The sequence below is a fragment of the Periplaneta americana genome, chromosome 9 (assembly GCF_040183065.1).
Source record: "Periplaneta americana isolate PAMFEO1 chromosome 9, P.americana_PAMFEO1_priV1, whole genome shotgun sequence".
Lineage (NCBI taxonomy): Eukaryota > Metazoa > Arthropoda > Insecta > Blattodea > Blattidae > Periplaneta > Periplaneta americana.
This window is the reverse complement of record NC_091125.1, coordinates 64380190-64388331: the sequence shown is the minus strand read 5'-3', so window position 1 is coordinate 64388331 and position 8142 is coordinate 64380190. Positions and strand designations below refer to the sequence as shown.

Sequence of the window (8142 nt, the reverse complement as noted above, 5' to 3'; positions counted from 1 at the left end):
TCACAAGTACAAACACTTTTGTCTTATACTTTCGAGACAAGGAAATATTACTGACATGATCAGCATCATCATCCTCATTATCATTTTCATCATTGTCACTAATATCAGTCCCATTAACATATAAATTTTGTGTCAATAATCAAAAATAACTCTTCCGTAGGTCTGCCAGCAATCGATTCTTCTTCAGAAAAATGGTAGCCCATTTCTAAGCCCAAGTAGTGTTCTAAATTTTGAGTGGACAAATTGAAATAGATTTTCTTACAGTACTTCTTAACAACAGTGAATAAGTGATACAATATAGACACAATACAATACAGACCATCATACAGGCTACTACCACTGAGTACAGCCCTAATGCGAATTAGTTCATCTCACCAGAGAACAAGAGCTACCCTCTTGCAGGAGCCCTTTTCTCTTCATAGGGATATTCTGGCTCATTATTATTATTATTATTATTATTATTATTATTATTATTATTATTATTATTATTATTATTATTATTTCATTAACCGTCGCGTCGTCTCACTGCTTTGTAGCTTAAAATAATGGCAGATTCTAGTTTACTGGATTTATGATTTTTCCACCTACGAGTAATGAATCGATTACATATAAATCTATCACGTTAATGAAATATAACAATACTCTCACATGAAATACGACAGTATTTCAAAACTCAATGCTCACTTAAAATAAATTTATTTAAATTCCTACCCTTCCTTTAACTTCTAACCATTTTTGTGGCGGAATTTCACCTTGGTACAGAATTTATATTCTAATAATGAATTCAATGAATTTGGAATTATTTGTTTTTGCTAATATTACTGTATGTTCGAACATTTACATGAAGATCATTTTGGTAATACGGTACGTTCTCATGAGACTAGAAATAGTCATAACTTAACTGTTCCTAAATGTAGATTAGCCAAGATTTGTAATAACAATTTTGTTATGAATGTGAAACTTTTTAACAAAATTAATTTTAACATTATAAATATAGATAATAGTACAGTTTTAAAAACTAAATTAAAAGATATCCTTTTCAGCAAAAACTTTTACATTGTACAGGAATATATTGACTGTAATTCTAACTAATTTGTATGCAAATAGATTTAACTTTGATAAAGCCTATTGTAATTTTGTTTTTAATGGCTTTTAAATAAACTAAACTAAATTTAATTAAACTATATGGAAGAAGGTAAAAAGAAACAATCTTAAAATTTTACAAAGCAGTGAGTCTTCACAGGTGACAATTCGGTTCTGAAATATGGACTCCGACAGTTCAACAAAAGAAACTAATAGAAGAGGCAGAAATGATACTGCTGAGGTCTCTTGAGGGATAGAGGCCCTACTCCAAAGGTCCCATAGCTCATGCACTGCGTGCTCTGAAGAACCCGCACAACAAGAGCGATGATTGTACTATATTTTGCTGAAAAGTGAACCTTGTTGGATTTGTATTGTTTGTAGTATGAGAAGGTAATATAAGCGTTTCCACATTCCTGCCCTACTCCTGCCTAAATTACAAAATAAATGAAGAAATACGAAGGAGCTAAAAGTGGAATATGCCATTTCAAAAATAAAGAAATATAAAAAAAACTCAGTCCACGCCTGTGGAGTAACGGTGAGCGCGTCTGGCTGCGAAACCAGGTGGCCCAGATTCGAATCCCAGTCGGGGCAAGTTACCTGGTTGAGGTTTTTTTCCGGAGCCTTCCCTCAACCCAATACGAGCAAATGCTGGGTAACTTTCGGTGCTGAACCCCGCACTCATTTCACCGGCGTTATCACCTTCATTTCATTCAGACGCTAAATAATCTGAGATGTTGATACAGCGTCATAAAATAACCCAATAAAATGAACAAATCAAAAACTCTTTAAATCATGTAATGAGAATGTGTCCCAACATAATAACTAGAAAACATATACAACTACTCTAATTATAGACCTAAAGGTAAAAGATCTATCGGATGAACAAAACGCTGAAAAAATATCAAATTTCTCTCATAAGAATCTTGGAGATGAAAAAGACAATATCTAGGGAGTATGCAGACAAGTTATTGGTGGTGATGATTATGATGACGATTATAATTATGAATAGGCCTATGTATATTATGTTCACTGAAATTTAATCAAAATTTCATTGTATGATACACGTGCAGGGCATTCTTTAGTGATTATTTCAGAGCTTTTTATTCATCTGTAAAATATGTCATCAACATCATCATCCTTTCTCGCATTAGGCCATGAGGCCTGTTAAGGTTGACGCTCACTGGCACGAACCGACCGGAACGGAAATCTACAGCAGTCCGTCTTCCGCGGAAGCTCTGACGCTCACTGCTCGGAATATTCCGGTACAGTCGACAGGTAGTCTGTTTTAAACATGGAGTGGGATAGTAGTTCCGAAGATTATTTTATTTTACTGAGTCTTTAGTTGATGAGGAAGGAAAAAAGAAAAGAAAAAAGAAAATATGGGTCCATAACTAGAGCCCGGATTTTATGTAATGTGAGAATGAGAACTATGTAGACTACATAAATATGAAGCTAAAAAAGTATGTAGATAAATATGTAATAAATAAAAAAAAAGTTGGTAATTTAAAATCTAAGCTTTATTAGATGTATTTGTGCACACTAATAAAAAATTACAGGTGCACATGTGATTGAACCTCATTGTTTGGAGGCGCAATTAATAATTGAATATTTTTACATATTTTCTACGGTTATTGATCGTCTCGTCAACGGCAACCCATACGTAGGAATCATCAAGTCCATCTCTAATCGTTTCCATTGTGTCAGTGTAGCAGGAGTTCAAATATTTTTTCCGGAGTGTTGATTCATGAGAAATACTGAAGTTGCAGTATTTGCGTAGGAATGCTTGGAACTTTGGAACTCCAAGTTTATACCACTGTATATGTTTGCAGCAACCATTGCCATGCACAAATTTTTATTAAATTCACTTGTAGAAGACGAATGTTTCAGCACCACTTGTGTAAGAAGAACTTTTTCTTTTCGACGGAGCACGTTTTTTATTTCTCACATGAAGTTCAATTTTTAAATGCTATTCTAATTGTGACTTCATGGAGCACCCAATGCGTTTGTCACACACTTTGGACTGCACGATTTTACCATTTTAGTAAAGGAATCGTCAATTGAAATCCAGTCTTTTAACTTGGATGCGAATGGCAGTAGGCTTGCTACTTGTATTGCCTGACGTCAAAGTAAGTTTCTTAAAAAAAAACAGAAAAAACTATTGTTTTCTTTTAGAGCAACTGATTCATTCTTTCCTTCACTACTACCATTCGCATTGGTATTTGTACCTACTTTACCGTTACTTCTCAAGGGATACAAACTATTAGCATTGCAAAGAGATGTCCATTTTTTGACAGAATACGTTATTATTTTCAATTATCAAATTATATTTATGCACTAGAGACGAAGGGATAAGCTTTATAAACAATTTTAAAAATAACTTAATCATTACGTAGAGAGAAAATTAGTGAAAAAATGTATATATTCTTTCAAAATATGCAATATCCTTCAAGATATTTTAAAATATATAATATATGCCAAAATATTTATTATGCACCAAAATATGTAAAAACATTTAAAACTTGGAAATAATGATCCCTTTCGTTAATCTTCGATGCTACTTACCCATTAGAATTCTACGAAATGTTTATTTGGCCATTATTCAGTCTACCATTCAATATGGTATAATTGTTTGGGGTGGAAGTACAAACATTAATCTTAGTTCGTTAAATTTACTACAAAAACGAATAATTAAAATTTGTTTGAAGAAACGTTTCGATTATCCAACTAAATTAATTTATTCTGAATTTAATGTATTTAATATTGAACAAATTTATAAGCATACGCTGTTAAAATTTTATCATAAAAATCGTAATAAGTTTGTATTACAGACACATAATTATGACACAAGACGAAATATTAATTCAACATTAATAGAACCTAAATGTCTCACATCTGCTGGTCTAAAGCATAGCATTAATTTTGGCCCTCGGTTGTACAATACTTTAACTAAATTATACCCAGAACTTCTAACATGTAACCCACTAACATATAACAAGAAAATTAGAGACGTGTTAATATCTTCAATTTGATTAAATAAATTTATAGCCTATGTGTATGAATTAATCAACCTATATTATATTTGTATTCTATAATTTTGAAATATATATATATATATATATATATATATATATATATATATATATACATATTGTCCTACTTTTCACGTGCGATATTATTCTTCTCTAGTGTTAATATTATATTATATAATTCCATTGCCGCTATAATTTAAATTTTAGTTCCTATTTTATTTTACTTATTTATTTTTATTATTTTTTCTGTATTTCTCTTATATTAATATTGTATTATATAATTTCTGTAACTGTAATTTTAATTTTATTTCCTATTTTATTTTATATTCTCTTACAGGCCTATTAATATTATATCTTAACTGCGATCGAACACGAGCGCTGCTCATTCGGTCTCAAAGTTTGTTAATACTACTGTATCTCCTTTTTATATTGATGGTATTATTTTATTTCTATTTGTCTTGTTTGTTTGTAATTATATTCTTTATTCTGTATATTTAAATTTAAATTTAAATTTAATACGATTCGCGGACTTTTAGCTTTCCTTATAGCTACATATGTAGGAACGGAATATGTAATTACATACAATCCGGGCTCTAGTCATAACAATATAAAAATGTGTCTTGATTAATTTAACCATCTTTGCCCACATTTGTGTAAAGATCGAGTAATGGTTTTTTTAGCACTTTCGTATGAGCGAAGAAAAATGTTTAAAATTTCATCTGTTATTAGCATCTCAAATAATGAAGGGAAACATCACATTTCGAAGGCCAATCAGCACAGAAGCGCGATTAGCACTGTTAAAATTAACTTTTCATCACCCATTTTAAGAATAATCTGTCTGGACAACGCACCAGCACATGTTGAGTGGGAAAGTACTGAGAACAGCCAACACACTTTTCTCCGAAGACCAGCGAAGACATACGGATGCAGCCGATCGTCATCGGAAATTCCGCTAGGGTCGTGTCGCGAGAACCCTGTCCGTCAGGACCGGCAGCCGGTTGCTTCCGTTCGGACAAGTGAGCGTTTACCGTTTAAAATACATGCATACGTCTCTCGCAGAATATTTCCGGTTCGTTCCGTTCCGGTCGGTTCGTGCCAGTGAGCGTCAACCTTTAAACGATAAAAATAGAATATTAAATATAGAAAATGGTTAGTCAGGGGTAAACAAATCTCGGGCGCTATATTACAACGGTACCTAAAAATTTTATGAGTTTCTTTACTGAGTTAAAAATTTTTAAGACTAACCACCACGATGGTCTAGTGGTTAGAGAGTTGAATTTATAATCCTGTAGTCCCAGGTGCGATCCCCAGCGTACGCCCGGTTTATAGCTTTTGTTGGGCAGGCCCGTGGTCCAGGTAACACAGGAGTTTTCTTCGGGAGCTCCGGTATCCCTGTGGAATCTCAACAAATCTCCATCACCATCTCATCTCATCGTGAGCATAGCGTAGACTAGCCTCCAATGGCGCACCCTGGGCAACGACTCTGCTGGTAAATTGGTCTACATAACTGGCGTCATATGGATGAATGATAAACAGCTAAGATAGGGTACCAAAATATTGAAATTGTATGTTATTTTTATTGTTTTGTTATTTATAATTAGACTCATAATTGTAAAGATTAAATTATAACCAATCCACTTGTTTGTATCATTATTTTGTTATCTACTCGTATGATAGTGATCTGTTAGGATGCTGGTGTCGATAAAATGTCCTCTTTTTTTGCTTATCAAAATATGGCAACCCTAGATTAGACTAACCTATTAGCTTAGGAATGTGAAGTATGTTGATCGTTATTATAAATTGAAATGTAACTTTGAAGTTGTCTGTATTTAAAGTGTTTTTGCAAATTTTTTTGTGTTTTGAATTTACTTGCTAAAGTTGGGAGTTTTCAGATTCTTTTTTGAAGTTATTTCAGATTTTAATATTCTCCGCTCATTTTCCTCAGTGTTTTCATTTTTGGGCCAAAAATTGATGATTTTTTTAGAATGATTTATTTCTCGAAAGGACACAACCAGTACTTATAAATATTTGCCCTTAAATTTAACATGAGAAATTTAAACAAACATTAAATGTCATTAGCCATCGGAATACCTTAGCGAGAGCTACATGGAACTATTCCAGAGGCGCCGTGATAATTTTCAGGCGGTCGAGAGAACTATAGGACTGTAGTGCTAAAGTTTGAAAAGAGTAAATGGAGGGCAGCCCGGATAGCTCAGTCGGTAGAGCATTAGGCTTTTAACCTAAGGGTCCAGGGTTCAAGTCCCTGTTCGGGCGTCTTTTTTTAACATATTTTCAACAGAGATAAAAAAAGTTGTTACTCATAATTAGAGCTGGAATTTTTATGTAGCAGCATCTGACAAAATAGATATGTAAATAAGCAGTGTAACACGCTGAAATATGGCCCACCTTGTCTCTAAAGTAAGACCCATTTTGAACTTCTTTTTATTCAAATACTACTTAATCTTAGGCAATGTTTGATGGCTCATACGTTGCACAAGGTTCCCAAGTTTTTTCTCATTACAGCGATTCGATATGAGCGCCATGTGTGATACGACAAAAAATATCGACGCAATAATCCAACTCCTGCCAGACTATGGATAAAATCTCAGGTGTCACCGTGGCTGGGGCTTCTTCAATCCTCATTCGTAAATCCTGCAGGTCTCTGGTAGAGGTGGCGCATAGACTTTGTCCTTTATTTAACTTCACAATAAATAATCGCAGGGTGTTAAATCAGGAGATCGGCCATTTCATGTAAGCGTTGTCCTTGTCTCTTACTCATCCTATCCATCGTTGGGGAAGTTTGAAATTGAGATAGTCACGAACTTCCCAGTGATAGGGGCAGGTGCGCCATCCTTCTGGTACAGGTGATTACCTGATTACAGGTCTTAGATGTAGATGTAAAATAGGGCTACCCCCCATTGGAGATACAATAATAATAATAATAATAATAATAATAATAATAATAATAATAATAATAATAATAGATGTAGAAATTTCTTTCTGTGTGTATGTACACAATGCACTGTTTAAAACGCAAAAAAAGTACAATGCTAATTAATGCTAACATACGCCATAGTTACTTTATTATGTAATTATATTATACCTACTGTCCGTTACTCAGGAGAAGACGAGAGGAAAGAATGTGACCTTCTTGACTATCGCTGTTGATTATTATAAACATCGCTCAGAAAAGCATCCCAGTAGCCAGGTTATTACTCGTACAGGAAACATGAGTAACAATGCATATGGAAATTAAAGCTAAGTTGAACAGAACGAGACTACTGTTCTCCAACCAGGAGATCAACCGTGAAAGGAATATGCTTACTATTGCGTCATCTATTGGAGCGAAGTAGATAGATAATATTGCCGTTATAACGTCAGTTTAAAAGCCATGCGCTCTCCTGCAAATGTTATTTCCTGTATGGGTAGATTAAAAGACCAGGAGATTAACAGTGATCTAATTTTGTAACTAGGGTAGTATCAGTATGAGTGTGCATAAATGTTATTGTTTGTGCTGTGAGAGCTAGTCAATACAGATATGAGTACCCACGTGTGTGACTTTATGACATCTTATGACATCAACATTCATTCACAGCATTACCCCGCTTCGTCTCAGTCCCTAAAGACTTTCTCGTGGCTGGAGTACAGTAATGTTTCCGCTTATTGCAGTACAAATATTGCACGTGTTGTCATACGTTATCTGTTCACATCCCTTCCTCCTCAGTCAGCTCTCGTCTTCTCCTGAGTCACCGACAGTATATCTACACTTCAACACAGTTACGGAGTAACCAATCACTGTAAGTAAGAACAGCACCTGTCTTACTCAACCAAGTGTTTGGACCACAAAGCCCCTTTTATTGCGACATTACCATTAATCCGGAACTCAAGGAAAAATAATTGGATACCCGTAGCCTACTCTATTTCTTTACATTTCTCTTTCATTCAGTCTTCAGTCGCCTTATCAGTTTCTGTTCTTAATTCGTTTTTTAGTTTCCTGTAGTTTCTTCTACCTTCTTCTGTGTTGATGTTT

The 8142-nt window shown here is 34.1% G+C and overlaps 1 non-coding gene across 1 annotated transcript; it reads left to right on the top strand.

Moving 5' to 3' along the window:
- The first annotated feature begins 6313 nt into the window (after positions 1–6313).
- On the top strand, positions 6314–6386 carry TRNAK-UUU (transfer RNA lysine (anticodon UUU)). The gene has a single exon. It is a non-coding gene; the product is annotated as a tRNA-Lys (tRNA).
- Positions 6387–8142: the final 1756 nt, after the last annotated feature.